The 15,548-nt window shown below is 41.3% G+C and overlaps 1 protein-coding gene across 1 annotated transcript in view; it reads left to right on the top strand.

Moving 5' to 3' along the window:
- The window catches only part of foxo3b (forkhead box O3b), a 72,156-nt gene extending 59,367 nt beyond the window's left edge, over nt 1-12,789 (top strand). Inside the window, exon 3 of the mRNA XM_055634978.1 lies at nt 11,530-12,789. The gene's annotated coding sequence lies outside the window, so the exon portion shown is untranslated. The remainder of the gene's footprint in view (nt 1-11,529) is intronic.
- The last annotated feature ends 2,759 nt before the right edge of the window (nt 12,790-15,548 follow it).

The raw sequence follows: 15,548 nt of genomic DNA, 5'->3' as shown, positions 1-15,548 counted from the left end.
AGAAAATTCAAGCACAGTTGCTCCATTCTTTCATCATATGACAGTCCCGCCATCCCAGGAATTAACCCCGTGAACCTACGCCACACTCCCTCAATAGCAAGAATGTCCCTCATCAAATTAGGAGACCAATACTGCACACAATACACCAGGGCCCTATACAACTGCAGAAGGACCTCTTTGCTCCTATACTCAACTCCTCTCGTTATGAAGGCTAGCTTTCATCTCATCACTGCCTGTTGTACCTGCATGCTTACTCTACTTTCTCAGAAACCTAATAAAAACTTGGCCTGTCTGTAATGACCCATGCCATTTTCTACAGTGCAGCATAGAAAGCATTCTATCTGGATGCATCACAACTTGGTGTGATACTGCTCTTCCCAAGACTGCACAAAATTACAGAGTTGTGAACGCAGACCAGTCCATCACTCAAACCAGCTATTGACTCAATGTACACAATGCTGTCTTGAAAGAGCAGCCAATGTAATCAAGGATCTTGATTATTCTTTCTTTTATTATTTCTCCTGTCAGGCACAATACAAGTAAGCTTAAAATGATGTATCACCAGATTCAAGAATAACTTCTTCCCTGTGGTGTCAACTGTTGAACAGACTTGTAATTGGCCCTTGAACTTTTTTTCTACGCTTTCTCTGTAGTCGTAATACTATATTCTGCACTCTCAATTTCTCTTTTGCAATACTTTATATACTGGTATAATTTGCCAGATTAACATGCAAAACACGTTTTTCACGGTATCTCAGTATACGCTACAATAATAAACCAATCTCACAAAGCAGTCACAAATGAAGAATGTCATTGCCTCATTTTAATATTCATCAAAATGTTTCATGTTTTCCCACAGCCAAAATATTAATCGTTTAAGTTTCAACTGCTACTTGGTTTGGCAGTCATGATGCATATTTATTTTATAATTTAGTTATTAAATCAATGGTCCAACGTAATAATTTTTCTCAACCATATATAAGATTGCCTTTTGGTGCTTTGTTCATCTTTTCTGCCTTGACAAATAGTCCAGCAACTTGAATATGAGCAAGACTATACAACAACTTCTATTTTCCAGCCCTGTTCCAATATCCCTAGTCTGTCTTTCTGTCAGGATATACTGCTTGCACAACACTTTAACACATGGAAATCCAAAGATAAAAATCTTGAAAAGTTCTCATCATTTGTCTTAAAGTCACGATCCTTTATCCTTGGACCATGCTTATTGCTCACCTTCATTCATTCTTTTAAATTCCACACAATACAAAATCTATCAGTTTAACATTTCCTCAAGATAACTCTTAGAGTAAATCCAGTAAACCCCTCCACTGACTTCAAAGTAAGTACATCATTAAGATCAAGGCTGAGCACTATATTCATACGAGATTTTATCAGAACATAGAACATTACAACAGAGGAACAGGCATTTCAGCTCCATGTCTGCACTGACATGATGCCTATATAAAGTAATCCCATCTGCCTGAGCATGGTCCATATACCTCCGTTCCTTGCCTATGCACGTGTCTGTCTAGGATCCACCTTAAACTTTACATTGTATCTAAACATCTATCTCTATCTACACCTTTCATGATTTTTTAATTCTATCAGGGTTGCCCCTCAGCTTTCAATGATCCAGAGAAACAATTCAATTTGTCCTTCGAGCTAACACTACAATCCAGGCAACATCCTGGTAAACCTTTTCTGCACCCATTTCAAAACCTCTCCCTATTGTGTGAGAACCAGACTGCATAAAATGTGGTCCAGCCAAAATGTTATACATCGGCAACATGACTTCCTGATCACATACCTTCTTTACCACCTTATTTAATTGTGTGCCTTCTTGGTGGAGCTATGGACTAGGACCCCAAGATCCTTCTGAGGGATCTGTACATTAATGCTATTAAGGGTCCTACCATTTTTCAAGCCACCAACTCCCTCTTAATATTGATAGGATCTAGTTTATCAAAATTATCTTTCCTAAAGAAATTTTCTTTCAGTATGTAATTCCCTAAGTAATATCTTTCAGTCTGAAGAGGGGTATAGACCCGAAACGTCACCTATTCCTTCACCCCGTAGTCCGAAGAACGGTCGCGACCCGAAACGTCACCTATTCCTTCGCTCCATAGATGCTGCCTCACCTGCTGAGTTTCTCCAGCATTTTTGTCTACTTTCCTAATCTCTCAATTATCCGTGCCCTTCTCCATGTCGAACATTGTGACATTCGTTAAGGACCATGCCCACTTCCTCTGACACCAAGCAGAAATCACCTCTTTTGTCCTTTAGGGGTCCTACTCTTTTCTGAGCTAGTTGTATTACTCCATACACATATGTATGCATATTTCTATGTGTATATAAAATGCTTTGGAATTTGTCTTAATCTTATTTGACACGGACATTTCATGGTCCCTTTTAGCCTTTCTAATTTCATGTATACTTTTTTCCTGCTTCATATATATTTAGGGACAAAGACCCATCATTTACTTATTTGCCTCTGTACACAATTTGAAATTTGTAATAGAAAAAAATCACATGCGGTTAAAGTGCACATTGGCAGATTTTATAAAAGCCATTTTGGTACATTTTGGTTTCACCATTAGGAATTACAGCTGTGTTTACAAGAGAGCACTGGTGAGCCTGCTAATCGCAAAGGGACCACGCAGGTCAAGGAAGACCTCCACAGCTGATGACAGAAGAATTACCTCCATAATAAAAAAAAATCCCCAAACACCTGTCAGACAGATCAGAAACACTCTTCAGGAGTCAGGTGTGGATTTGTCAATGATCACTGTCAGCAGAAGACTTAATGAACAGGAATACAGAGCCTACACTGCAAGATGCAAACTCGTTAGCTGCAAAAAAAAAGGATGGCCTGGTTATAGTTTGCGGCCTGGGCATGTGTGGCTGCTGAAGGAACTGGCTGACTTATCTTCATTGATGATACAACTGCTGATGGTAGTAGCATAATGAATTCTGAAGTGTATATACATATCCTATCTGCTCGTTCAAACAATGCCTCAAAACTCATTGGCCGGAGGTTCATTCTATAGCAAGACAATGATCCCAAACATACTGCTAAAGCAACAAAGGAGTTTTTCAAAAGCTAAAAAAAAGTAAATTCTTGAGTGGCTAAGTCAATCACCCGATCTGAACTCAATTGAGCATGCCTTTTATATGCTGAAGAAAAAACTAAAGGGGACTAGCCCCCAAAACAAGCATAAGCTAAAGATGGCTGCAATACAGGCCTGGCAGAGTATCACCAGAGAAGTCGCCCAACAACTGGTGATGTGAATGGATCGCAGACTTCCAGCAGTCATTCCACGCAATGGATATGCAACAAAATGCTAAACATGACTACTTTCATTTACATGACATTGCTGTGTCCCAAACATCATGGTGCCTGGAAATAGGTTGAATATGCATAAACACTGCTGTAATCTCTACATGGTGAAACCAAAATGTATAAAAATGGCCTTTATTAAAATCTGACAATGTACACTTTAACCGCATGTGATTTCTTTCTATTACAAATCTCAAATATTGGAGTACAGAGACAAATAAATAAATGATGGGTCTTTGTCCCAAACACTATGGAGGGTACTGTAAGCATAACTACCTGTAAATTGTGGCATCATGGTTACTGTTCTCAAAAATGCTCCCCTACTGAAACTTAGATTACCTGGCCAGGTTTATTCCACACCTCTGGGTGTAGAACAATCGCATTCCTCATCGGACCATGTCGTTTCAAGACTGGATGCAGCACGATGTCCAAAGAAAGGCTCAGGACTCGAAGGACTAAGCTGTAGAGAAAGGTTGTACAAGCTAGGGGTTTATTCCTTGGGGTGCAAGGAACAAATAAAAGGAATCTAAGGTGATCTTAGAGGATACAAAATCATGAGAGGAATAGATTGGGGATAGCACGCTAGTTTTTTATTGTACCTCGGTACACGTGACAATAATAAACTAAACTAAAGCTTTAGGGCAGGGGTCACCAGCCTACGGCCCACGGGCCGAATCCGGCCCGTAACCTGAAATCATCCGGCCCACAGGCGTTTTTTTTTTTTCAATTCGTTATCGTGACCTGGGAACTGTAGCCAGTCCCGGGGACGCGAGCTGATCTGGGAACTGCAGCCAGCACTAGTCAGTGGATACACGGGGCGGCACGATGGCACAGAGGTACTGCTGCCATACAGCTCATTCAGCGTCACAGATCCGGGTTCCATCCCGACTATGGGTGCTGTCTGTACGCAGTGGCGGACTGGGTCTAAAAAATATTGGTTGTCTGGAGACAAAGGGGGCCCACTTCATCAGGGGCCCACTTGCCATCAGGCAAGCTGACACCCTGGACAGTCCGCCACTGTCTGTACGAACTTTGTACATTCACCGCGAGGGTTTTCTAAGACATTCAGCACATGAACAGTACAGTCCCTTTGGCCCACAATGTCAAGACCTTCTCTCATCTATCTACGCATAATCTATATCCCTCCATTCCCTGCATATCCATGTGCCTATCCGAAAGTAGAAAGTGATGAGATAGAACAAGGTTGGGATTGTTGATGCAGATTGCTAATGGAAAACTCATCTCCGCACCATGTGACTTCACAATTGTGAAGACATTGTTTCGGCCACATCTGCCATGAACAGAATTGTCAATGAACAAAAGAATGAAAATGTCTTCTCATTAGAAGGTCAGAAGATAGATCTGAGTATTATTGGCGTGCATTTTAAAACTGCAGCTTTTGGACACTGTCAATTGGCAGTATGCAGGTGATAGATTGGGGAAGTAACTGAGGGAAAGTGCTTTTCAATTGATTCTGTAATTGTACCCAGATGGATACAAATGGAATTACATGCATGCAGTCACACCCAATTGATAACAAAGCTCTATTGGAAGTGAATGATCAGGTGTTAACGGTTGAGAAGGACCACAGGGAATAATAAACCATTAATAGTCGCACGTAGTCATTTGTAACCGAGCCATGTTGTACTGTGACAAGGGCAGGAATCCGGAGGGATTCCAAGCTGGGGAAACATAGAAACATAGAAACATAGAAATTAGGTGCAGGAGTAGGCCATTCGGCCCTTCGAGCCTGCACCGCCATTCAATATCATCATGGCTGATCATCCAACTCAGTATCCTGTACCTGCCTTCTCTCCATACCCCCCTGATCCCTTTAGCCACAAGGGCCACATCTAACTCCCTCTAAAATATACCCAATGAACTGGCCTCGACTACCCTCTGTGGCAGAGAGTTCCAGAGATTCACCACTCTGCGTGAAAAAAGTTCTTCTCATCTCGGTTTTAAAGGATTTCCCCTTTATCCTTAAGCTGTGACCCCTTGTCCTGGACTTCCCTAACATCGGGAACAATCTTCCTGCATCTAGCCTGTCCAACCCCTTAAGAATTTTGTAAGTTTCTATATGATCCCCTCTCAATCTTCTAAATTCTAGAGAGTATAAACCAAGTCTATCCAGTCTTTGTTCATAAGACAGTCCTGACATCCCAGGAATCAGTCTGGTGAACCGTCTCTGCACTCCCTCTATGGCAATAATGTCCTTCCTCAGATTTGGAGACCAAAACTGTACGCAATACTCCAGGTGTGGTCTCACCAAGACCCTGTACAACTGCAGTAGAACCTCTCTGCTCCTATACTCAAATCCTTTTGCAATGAAAGCTAACATACCATTCGCTTTCTTTACTGCCTGCTGCACCTGCATGCAGGTGGGCACAGACTTATTAGGCAGCACTTTAAGGATTTTTGCAAGTGGGTGCAAAGTAGAATGCAAGGATGAAGGGGGTTTTTTAAGTAGAGAGTTAAATATTGTGTAAAACCTTTGTCTTTCGAGGCACAATTGCAAAGAATGTTTCCTAAACTAAATCTTGGCATTTTCTCAAGTCCTTGGGAGATGAATTGCTATTTTCAGTCTCCAGGGAGCTGACGGTTTCCACAGAAATGAAAGAAAATGTTTTCCAAAATGGCTCATGACATAGTTTGGCCAACCGGAGTATGCCATTAGAGATGTACTGCCTATCCATGTTTTAAGCACGGTCATTTGTAAACGAGCCAGACTGTACTTGATTCCAAGCTGGGGAAAGATGGGCACAGACTTATTAGGCAGCACTTTAAGGATTTTTGCAAGTGGGTGCAAAGTCGAATGCAAGGATGAAGGGTTTTTTTAAAGTAGAGAGTTAAATATTGTGTAAAACACTTGTCTTTCGAGGCACAATTGCAAAGAATGTTTCCTAAACTAAATCTTGGCATTTTCTTGGAAGATGAATTGCTATTTTTAGTCTCCAGGGAGCTGAAAATGTTCCACAGAAATGAAAGAAAATGTTTTCCAAAAATGGCTCATGACATATTTTATTTTGAATGATGTATGCCATTAGAGATTCCACTGCCTATCCATGTTTTAAGCACGGTGTAAACAAGACCTGTACTTGTTTCAGAAATTATTGCATCATGCTTGAGGGTGAGCAGTTTCTCTTTTATAGTTTCATAAAATAGTGTAATTCATTATCTATGTTTTTCAGTATCAAGAGAACTGAACTGCTCAGGAGCCTTTACATTCACTTTAAAAAACGTTGACTTTTTTCTTTCATAGTTCTAAATGGATGTCCTTATCAAATTCTCAGCTGTTGCTCTACTCTGTCTGTGTCTGTGTCTGTGTCTGTGTCTGTGCCTCTGCCTCTGCCTCTGCCTCTGCCTCTGCCTCTGCCTCTGCCTCTGCCTCTGCCTCTGCCTCTGCCTCTCTCTACCCTCTGCTCACAATACTGTCAATAAATACATCTGAACTATCAAATTGAGTATCAAGCTGTTTCTCCTTATACTGGAGCCTTTGTGTGGCCTGAAGCACACCTGTTCTTACTATTGCTCAACAATTTCATAGAAATAGAATTGAGAAGTTCTCAATTCCACAGTAGTCAGCACAATTTGTTAGCTTACGATTCCTAACAATTATCAAGGTTGAATGTTCACAATCTTGCTTTGAATTCAACTTTTCCCTATTGAGAATTCACCATAGAGACTTATGTGACTCAAATAACTGACTACTTGTTCCATATCACATCTGTCCAGATGATCTCTAGAGCCAATAATTGAATGACATTCTACTGTTAATTAGGTGCGCTCTTTTTACCCTAGGGTTTGGGCGTTTTTAAGCAAGAATTGTTGCAGTCCGTGGTGATACTTGAGATACCACATGCTAATAAATGGTTTTAAGCTTTTATTTAATGGCTGTTTAGTTCTCAACATGTACAATAGTTCTCAACAGGCAAATACTTTGCAAAGAATGATGCTACCAACACACAGGCATCTTATTTTCAATTTGCTTAAGTTGCTGACTGTTTTATTTATCTTTATGTGCTGGCTTCATCACTCTGGTTTGGGTAAAATGATTCCATTAGAGTATTCTGTTGCATTTTGAGTAAAATCGCAATAATTATATCATTTGTGGCCGAGACCTCTGTGCTGCCAGAATCAATTTAGCCACAGAATAGGTGGTGTGGTACAGCTGGCACTATTTTAACATTCAGGCATATCTTCATGTACTGTCAATGTATTAGTTATGTAGTGAACTGAACCAGTGTTTGACAGTCAATAAAATATGATCTGGAGTAATTTGTCAAACTGATAGTCGGGTTCATGTCACTTTTCTGGCCTGCGCTTTGTATTGAGTACATTTGAAATATACAGAACATTTTGGCTTAATTCACAATGGAATGGCATTTTGGGTCTGAACAAAGGTCCCAACCAAAAACATTATCCATTATTTTCTAAGAGTTTAGCCCGCCGAGTCACTCCAGCACTTTCTGTTTATTCTTGATTTTATTTTCTACTTGGGACACTAAGGTGCATGATTTTGAATGTTTTGTGAGGATCTGCTCCTTTTATTGACAATTCCTCTCGTCTTTCCAAATGTTACAAACCTTCCTGCTGCAAATAGACCCTGTTTTGGCATCGTGAAAATACTGCAATTCCGTCCACCTGTAAGTTAAAGGGTCTGGTGTTTCCATATATGGCATTGCAGTACATCCATTTTGCTACCTAAGACAAATTCATGGCTGTTAGAATCAAGGATGAGGGCAGCAGGTACATGGAAACACAACCAACTTGGGTCCCAAGTCACACTATTTATTATTGTTGGATTTAATTCTTGAATTGAGGTCTTGTTTAATAAAGTACTTTCTTTTACAAAAATCTAAGCTCAATCACAGATCTAATTTATGTATTTGTGAAGGTAGGACATTCATTTATAAAGCGTGCATCAAGACTTCCCAAAGTGCTGTGCAGTCAGTGAGCCCTTTAGAGTTGTACTCAACTGTCCATGTCGGAATGTTGCTTTTGAAATGTGTCACGTACAATGGTTAGCATTGCAGTCTAAATTATCGTGGATTTGTTATGAAGTGGGGATCATGTCTGTTGAACCGCTGGATGCACAGATTCCCTCTTGTGAATTAGAGAGGAGGTCTTTGGCCTTTTGGAGGTGGTGGTAGACAAGGCTCCTAGCTCCTGTGGTGAACAAGAAAACAAATTACTGAATCGCTTAACTAGGGTAATCATGATAAGGGTATCTCTTAATTCCTCTGACATGATTCCTCTTCCATTATGAAGGATATGATCATGAATTCACACCAGAAATATTTATTAATTTTTAATAATCAAGAGGCTTTTTTCCTGCTCCAGAGGCCTTTTGTTCATCTGCAGACGCTTCCGCCCATTAACGTTGTGACGTGTGTGACAGAGACTAGGATATCATCATCAAACCTGGTATCAAATTCACAAGCTCCTGAGCACAAATGGACTCCAATTGTTTCTATGGTTAAGAGACAAGTACAGCTTACATTAGGCCCCACATCAGTCTGAAGAAAGGTCTCAACCCGAAACGTCGCCTATTCCTTCGCTCCATAGATGCTGCCTCACCCGCTGAGTTTCTCCAGCATTTCTATCTACCTGAGAAATCTACCAACAATACCCTTTGAACATAATCTTCATTTGACAGGAAAGGTGAACCAAATGTTTGACGTTTCTCCCATGTTATAGTCCCCAGTACAAGGCTTTGATTAGCTTCGTTGAATGGCCCATGTTGTCAGCATGCTTGATGCTAGGCCTTTGAATTGAATGTAATACTTTATTGTCACATGTAACAGGTCACAGTGAAATTCTTTGCTTGCATACCCAAGGAAAGCAAATAGTCGCCACGTACGGCGCTGACAATGTTACAAAGTACCTTCACGTCGGGTTCTTCCCCCTCCCTCACAGCGGTCCCACCATGCCGGTTCCTCTTTTGTTCCTTCCCCCGGCAGCGGCGTCCTCACTTCCATATGGTCCATCATCGTCCGCTGGTCAAGGCCCTCATCGACCGCCGCATTGACCACTCCACTATTGCTGCCAGGTCCTCTCTGGACACCTCCATGGCGCCGACCCCAGCCCCAACCACGGCTCAAATGCGGCACGACCAAAGTCCTTCTTTGCCTTTGATCTGGTTCTGCGGCCTCGACACCTCTCACCTCCTCGACGCCTCTCGATCAGGTGGTAGTTGGCGTGGATGTTGGAGTGAACGCTCTTGAAGCACTGAATCTCTGAAACAAGCACTCTGAGCTTTGTCAAGACAAGAAATTCCCAAGAGGATAGAAGAAGCATATAATGGGCATTCGCTGTCTTCATGGGAATAAAACGCCTTCATTGACTCGACTCGTGTAACCGCTCGTATGGAGGAGCAGCAGCATCCAGAAAGCTATTGAGCAGCATGTATCGCTGCCTTCAGACCAACCAGACCAAACCAAATGGGAGAAGGAGCAAGCAACCCACTTCACAACACCATCAGGCACCACCTGCCTCATTGCAGCCTGTGAATCCTGCCTTAGATTCTTCAGCAACCTTAATGTCTGGAACTGAAGTGGCAGCAAGATACCCTGCATCCACATGAGGCAGATATTGCAGATTCTTTGTCTCATTAATGTGGCACCTGAAATATAAAGTGGTGTCAATTTTGTGCTTGAGTCTTTCATTAGATTTGGGTGCTTCTGATTCAAGTATGGATTTAATATTGTCAAGTGTACTGACAGTAATGTGTTTTTGTGTGTTATCCAGGCTGATCGTACCAAACATGGGTGCAATCATATTATGCACAAGTATAACACAAGTAGTACAAAAAGTGAACGAGTGCCCGATAAGGGAGGTGAGAAGAGAGAATGATGGCTGGGATGTGAGTGCTTATGTTGGCAGTGAAATGTAGATGAAGTGTGGATAGGGGCTGGGGCTGGTTTGTGTGATGGACTGGGTGGCAATTTCTTGTGGACTTTGGCAGAGCATTTGCCGTACCACACTGATTCATCCACACAGAATGCTTTCTGGGGGGGGGGGGGGGGGGGGGGGGGGGGAATGTGTGGGAGGAAACTTTTTTTCTCTCTTTGACAGAGATGAGACTTTTTCTGTATCGTATCCCCGTCCACACTGCGGCCTTAACATCATGGAGCTGACAGTCCCTTTGTTAGGGATCGACTTCGGTAGCTTCGACCGCCCTGATCGCAAGAACCTCGATCGCCCCGATCACAGGAGCTTCGATCGCTGACCTGATCGCGGGAGCTTTGATCGCCCCGACCGCGGGATAAAAGGAGGAAGATGGTATAAGTTATTTGGCTCCCATCACAGCGAGGAATGTGAAGTCGCCGAAAAGACAAGATGGACGTGGTGCCTGCACTGGTGGGGACTCGGAGGCAGTGCCCTGAGTGCAGTGATCTTGGTGTTTGTGGGGTCATGGACGGCTTTCTGACTGTTTGGGTGGACAGGGAGTGCAGAATGACAGCGGTCGGTACAACTCTGGTCACATCACGGTGAAGGAGTGTGTGTGTGTGGCCCGGACATTGAACTGATGGCTGTGGGTCTCCGCTTATGCTGTGTGGCCTGGGTATTCTCATACACCGCTGTGGTGGCTGTTTATGTTTAATCTTTATGTAATTTTGTATCTTGTTGGTTTTTTTTGGTATGGCTAAGGTAAATGAAATTTCACTGTACCATTTGACAATAAAGGACCATTCAACCACTGAAATTGGTTAGAGTGATTGAGACATGCCAAATTTCCTTAGTCTTCTGAGGAAGTAGAGGAGTTGGTATGCTTTCTTGGTCATGTCATTGATGTGAATGGATCAGGTCAAATTGGTGGAAATATTTCCATCCAGGACCTTGCAGCTCTCGACCATCTCCACATCAGCACCAGTTGCATTACCTCAGTAAACTGTAACCCACTGACCGCATCTGATACTACTTTTAATATCCTAAATGAGTTATTTTTAATGCCAGAGCAATCATGCGACAAGCTCCCTTCCTCAAGTCAAAAACTAGTTTTAGATTTCTGTGGTGATGTTTCTGAACGTTCTCTAGTCCTATTTACAGTTGATTGCTTCATATTTTGAGTAGAGTGCATTTATACTGGGTTATTGGAAGTTATGTAATTATAACATTGGAGAAGTTGAAGGAGAGGTATACTTATGAAGCCAAGTTTATTCTAATCCTTTCCCTTTTTTTCCCCATAGGTTAGTGAACTGAATCCTTCTCGCCAAATCTGCTATCATCAAGATAACATGAGTCAGAAGACAGCAAATGTATTTGACAGCTGTGTATCTGACATTTTCATCTGTAGTGGGGCCAGTTCCTGGAAGAATTGCATCTCAACCAAGCGAAAGATGTTAACGAGAAGAATACAATTTACACTTGAAATGATTTTTGAAGTGTTTAAAAGAAATTCCATTTAAGCTGTACAGTTTCTCCTGCATCCCGTTATATTTAGCCGTCTATAAATTGTTGGTTGATGCAGGTTGGTGCTTAATTTCAATTTTATTTGATGAGCATCTGCCTATGGTCTCCATTGTATCAGAATGATTGAAGTGGTGATAGAATGGGACTAATGAACAGTGCCAACAAAGGCAAGAATACTAATGAGGAAACGAACATGTCAACTGATTGAATGGAGTGCGACAAATCAGCATTGTCAAAATGCCGGAAGACTTAAAAACAGATGATGGTTTTAATCCTTTTTAACCTAATATGCAATTGATTAATTGGCATTTTTTAGTAATTTGAAACTGCATGAGCTTATTCACAATGAATTTCTGGTTTGAATGGACATCTCGAATTTATGACCCAACTTTATTTGGTCTTCTATAATAAGAGTGTAAGATTTAGAGGTGAGGTTGGTGATTAAAAAAAAAAAAAAATACATTCATGTGTTGACAAGTCACCTACCCTTGGCAAAACTGACTCTAACTTTGCTTGGCTTTACAGACCAATGTGTGTACAGACCAATCTTGTGAACTAGTGATTGGGTAGAAAGTTTTTTTTTTTGTGTGTTTACAGATTATTGCATTCAGAGAAAAAAGCCAAAATTATTTTCTCTCAAAGCCAATTTTGCTGCATGCATTGAAATTTAAATATATTTACAGGATTGGACAACTTGCTCTATTATATACATTAATCATAGATTTTTTTTTTTCAAAGTTCCTGTCGTTTAAACAGAAAAAAAAACTTTGCCCTTCCCCATTCTGAGTACAGATTGATTTGAGATAACAAATCATATCATCATCATCAGATAACAAGCTGCCTCCCTTTTGAACTGAATCATCAATGGTCAGCTTTAATGTGGTCTATTTTCTGTAGGTACATTTATACTTGTATAGTCAATTGTTTTCAATAATGCATTTCTGTATGACATTTGTACATTTATTGAAAGTTTTATTGTACTGTGTACCCTTGATCACCTTTTTGAAATGTTTCTATATAAATATACAGCAGCTCAGATTGCACCAATTTATGCATATTTCTTCAACTAATGTGTACGATCTTTCTCTTTATACAATAGGGTAATGCACATTTATATTTTATTATGGCCAGAGACAAATCATTATGCATGATTATTTAGTAGGAAATTAGCAGTTTGCTTCAACTCATTGCATGAAATTCTAGGCCATTGTGGTCGTTGATGTCAGTGCCCCTGGGGAGCGAACAGTGAAGAAACTTAATTGTGTAACTAATGTCTCTCATAAATGGATTCTTGTCTTCTCATCATGGACGTCATCTAAAAAGGTGTGCTGTATGCTATTGTAATTGTAGAATGATAGCATATCAATTATGGCTATTGAATTGTTCTCATCAAATGTAAATGAAGTTTAAGGTAGTATATTCATTCCTTTCATTTACCAATGTTTTTATTTTTGCTCTTTAAAATCATACCACTTATTAACTTCTGAATCAGGTATTTTGATAGAGAATTCTGCATATGCCAATGTTCTTGCTATGGTAGAATAGCAATTAAAAAATGCTCCAGTTCCTGCCAGTCTATTTGGAATCGTACCACAAACCATAACCCAGTGTTGACAGTGTCCTGAATCTGTGGCAAGTCTCAGGTTAGCATCTCAGGATATGGGGAGAGGGAAGAATTGCAGGGATTTACAATACCACAATAAGTGAATGTTAACTCAACCCCTTCTGGGGTTTGTATAAAATTAATGGGAATGGAAAAGTGCTTTTGTTCTTTTGAGATTAACTTAGTCCTAATGTTTGCAACTTGTAAAACTCAGATCATTCATACATAATCCAATTTGTTAAATCCCCCCCCCCCCCCCCCCCCCCCCCCCCCCCCCCCCCCCCCCATCCGATGAAAACGCACCACTTGGCTACCAGTTACATCTATTGGTTTGAAACTGCCACAATTCACGTTTCTGGGGGGGGAAAGCATTTTTTTATAAACTGTGTCCACTATCCAATTCTGCCTGCACCCATTGGTCAGAATGTGGTGACTGGTGCTGATTAAAATTGAGATGGGAATATCCTATATTTTATTTTTCAAATGCATATATTGAAATATTATGTACATGAAATCTATATTCTAAGATGAATATACTACCTTCCCTTCACCTCCTGTAAATTTGATTAGTTTTGACAAGAAAACAAAAGTTCTATTGAACTGCAGTTTTTTATTGAATAAATTATTGGTATGTATTGCTATGTACTTCATTAATCTGTGCTCTAGAAGAGTGCGCATGTAAAATAAAGCTTGATAACACTATATATATATTGAACTGAAATATTTCCTTTGGGTTCTAATTTTCATATGTAAATTCTATTCATGGGTTATTCCAAATGGAAGGTAGTTATAAATATAATTCCACAGCAAGTTACTTTCTTCTCATCTACTAATCTCATCTAATGCATCTGCTGTTCCCAATGTGCATCCTATACATCGGCGAGACCAACCATAGACCCATGCCAACCAATGAACACTTACGCTTGGTCCGCTGAGGCCCAGGGGATCTCCCGGTTACCAACCATTTCAACTCCCATTCCCATACTGACCTTTCTGTTCTGGGCCTCCTCTATTGCCACAGTGAGAACACATGCAAATTGCAGGAACAACACCTCATATTTCGCTTGGATAGCCTGCAACCCAGCGGTATGAACATTGAATTTGTTAATTTTAAATCACTTCCACCTACACTCCTGCCCACTTCCTCCTCCCTAGTCGTTTAACCAGTTCCTCAGCTCTCCTCAGAAGATAGACACAAAATGCCTGAGTAACTCTGCGGAACAGGCAGTATCTCTGGTTAGAAGGAATGGGCGACCTTTTGAGTCGAGACCCTTCTTCTCACCACATTGTATTTCTCCTGAGTTCACACCCTCTCTAGCCAACAATGGGCCCACCAGGGCACCACCCTGCCCAAAGATCTTACAGCGGAGCTGCGCTATAAGATCTTTGACCCTGCCTGAGATAATTTTGTTATCTGTCCCAATGGGTCCTGGTGTTATCTTGCCACCAGCGCTTCACACCCCCCCTCCTCCTCCTCCCACTTTCAGTCTGAAGAAGGGTCCTGGCCCTGAAACGTTACCTATTCCTTTTTTTCCAGAGTTGCTGCCTGACCTGCTGAGTTAGTCCAGCACTTTGTCTGCCTTTTTGACTAGGTTGTGTATGTTACTACCCATGTAAGAATCTGAGCTCTCATTTGGAAAATCTCCAAATTTGGAAACCTGAAACCATGGTGTCAGTGCCATTAATAACTGAGAAAGAAGGTTGGGCAAATTGTCTGACCTGCTGACGTAGTCACTGCCTTAACTACTGTCTTTTTCCCCTACACATAGGATTGTATACAAATGTACATATTCACTCACCCATCTAGTTCACTGGCCCCTTGACAAGCCACTGGTAGCTTGGAACGTTTTCATTTGTGGAGGCTTTCAGTGACAGCAGTCCAGGGTCTGCCAAGAGACTTTAGACTGACTGAAGTAAGAACAGCCTTAGTCTGGGGACACTAGAAATTGTGGGCCAAATGGCCTGTTTCCGCACTGTATCTCTAAAATTGCCGATACTAGAATCTTGAGGAAAACACAAATGCTGGAGGAACTCTGCAGGTCAGACTTCTTCAGACTGAAATTAGAGGTGGGGGGAGGGAGGGGGGAAATAAACAAAGTGAGTAAAGGCCAGAACAAATCGGGGCCGGCAACAGATGACCTCAGGAAAGGCGGAGCCCATATTGGCCCATTGTTGGCTGGGGGAAGGTGTGAT

This window comes from Leucoraja erinacea, chromosome 5 (genome assembly GCF_028641065.1).
Source record: "Leucoraja erinacea ecotype New England chromosome 5, Leri_hhj_1, whole genome shotgun sequence".
Taxonomy (NCBI): Eukaryota; Metazoa; Chordata; class Chondrichthyes; order Rajiformes; family Rajidae; genus Leucoraja; species Leucoraja erinaceus.
Note: the sequence above shows the minus strand (reverse complement) of the source record. Positions and strands in the feature narration are given on the sequence as shown.